The sequence below is a fragment of the Cebidichthys violaceus genome, unplaced genomic scaffold, assembly GCF_023349555.1.
Source record: "Cebidichthys violaceus isolate CVI_PGR_0920_01 unplaced genomic scaffold, fCebVio1.0.p SCAF_84, whole genome shotgun sequence".
Classification (NCBI taxonomy): Eukaryota; Metazoa; Chordata; class Actinopteri; order Perciformes; family Stichaeidae; genus Cebidichthys; species Cebidichthys violaceus.
The window spans coordinates 774,347-776,846 of record NW_027176969.1 but is presented as its reverse complement, the minus strand read 5'-3'; positions in this window follow the sequence as shown (position 1 = coordinate 776,846).

The following is a 2,500-nucleotide window of genomic DNA, read 5'->3' as shown; positions in this document are numbered from 1 at the left end:
CCCCGTGTTTCAACAGTTGAACGCTTTTAATGTGAAACTAGCAGCAGTAGGAACTATTCAGTTAGCATTAGCAGTAACTTAAACACAGTTCTGATACGCTGTTAAAATAAGATTGCGCTGGATTACATGCATGCATCACTGTCCTGTGGATCTCTTGTGCTTAGGTAGACAATCTGAACGGCGGACTCCGCCACTAATAATGACAACGGCCATGTAGAAATATAATTGCAGAACATAAATGTATTGAATAGCATTTGGGGGGAAAAAGGCCGGCCATAAATGGTGTCAAAAAACGGGGTTTTGATTTGATGAAAATCTTAACTTTAATCTGATGAACTGAGCCTACGGATGCTGGTTAACACTCTGAATGAATGCACTCGATCCAGGACTCATTAATAGCACTCATGTATGTATTTGTGGTATAAAAATTCTTACAATGTTTTAACGGCGTAGTTTTTATTCACGTGAACTCCTGTTCTGTTGCAGCACAAGAATTCAAATCACTCTCTCGGTCTTCACAAGTAAAGTCTTAGAAAACTACTGTTCATCCATTCTGCATCCTTATGTTCTTTATTGCTTATGATTCACGGTGTACGGAACTAAAGAGAAAACGACAAAATGAAGACAAATAATATACCGTTCATCAGCAGGTTTATGGGAATCTGTATCACTGTCAGAAATCCCATATTGGACGAACACACACTCACACACACACACACAACACACACACACACACACACACACACACACACACACACACACACACACACACACACACACACGTCAAGAGATGACGAGAGGAGTTGGGGAGTTACAAAGCAACCGCTCCCTCTGGCTCCTCACTAGCTTGAGCCAGCCACGTCCAGATCATCGCCCCGGGCGACGATTCTCTGAGCAACAACGCGTTGATTTCTTTGAACTCCTCAGCCGCAGAATACACCTCACTTTCCTCCAGCGGAGACACAAAATCCACTCAAAGTCACACCAACGTCTTCATGGGGGCGGATTATGAGACACTTGGGCCCCCTGGGCACAGACAGACAGGAGACCCCCCCCACCTCCGCTGTACAGGAGCGACACTCATAGGCTTCATAGTCATTTGGCCTCTTTTTGTTGTCGTTTTGTGTCACTCTGTGGTCATTTGGGATCTCTTTGTAGTGATTTTGAGAGTCTTTTGTCGTCATTTTTTAGTCTCTTTGTAGTTGCTTTGTGTCTAATTTTTGTAGTTGTGTTTCCCCTTTTCCATAGGTGTGAGTCGCTGTGTCCTGTGCAGCTGTTTTGCATCTCTTTGTAGTTAGATTGGTCTATTTGAAGTCATTTTGTGTCTTACTGTCGTCACTTTGAGTCTCTTTGTGGTCATTTTTTAGTCTCTTTGTAGTTGCTTTGTGTCTGTTTTTGTAGTTGTGTTTCCCCTTTTTTCATAGTTTCAAGTCGCTGTGTCTCTTTGCAGCTGTTCTGCATCTCTTTGTAGTTAGTTTGGTCTATTTGTAGTCATTTTGTGTTTATTTGTTGTTGTTTTGTGTAATTTCGAGTCTTGGTCGTCTATTTTAATTCTATTTGTGGTCATTTTGTGTCTCTTTGTAGTTTGCGCTGTGTATCTTTTTATGGTTATGTTTCCACTTTTCACAGTCAGAGTCTTTTTGTGTGTTATTGTAGCTGTTTTGCATCTCTCTTTGTAGTTGTTTTGGTCTATTTGAAGTCAATTTGTGTCTTTCCTGTAATCCTTTTGAGTCTTTCTGTCGTCACTCTGAGTCTCTTTGTAGTTGCTTTGTGTCTGTTTTTGTAGTTGTGTTTCGCCTTTTTCATAGTTGTGAGTCGCTGTGTCCTCTTTGCAGCTGTTTTGCATCTCTTTGTAGTTAGATTGGTCTATTTGTAGTCATGTTGTGTCTCTTTGTAGCTGTTTTGCATCTGTTTGCAGTTTGTTTTTGGTCTATTTTGAAGTCATTTTGAGTCTTTCTGTCGTCACTTTGAGTCTCTTCGTGGTCATTTTCAGTCACTTTGTCATCATTTTGAGTCTACTGAGTAACATGTAGCTGGTGAAGGGCCCCTGGGCCTGTGTCCAGTTTGGCCAGTTCACATCTTGCGCAAATGTCCCCTTTCCACTGGCAGACATATGCAGCTCGTTGTATACACTCCAGGCACTGTAAATGTCTCTGCACACACCTTTTAACAATTTCACCCTTGGACACCTCCTACATGTGCTATTTTTTAAAGTGTCCTGTGACAAGTTAACACGAGGATTCCCCTGTCCTCTGACCTGCCGCTGGCCAAAAGCACCGACATCTTCTGTCCGCTAACCGCTCGATTGTTCGTCGGCAGGCGTGAAACTGACATTCAGCCGAGCGAAATAGCTGCTCTTTCCAAAACAGGAAGCGCTGTGTTTCAGGATATGTTGAGGTATGTGTATCTCGCGGTGAGGTCACACTCTCGTAGGTCAAATATCTTTTTATGAAAATGTGACGTAACGCAAGAAGGATCGGACACCGGCAGTGAGCGGGTC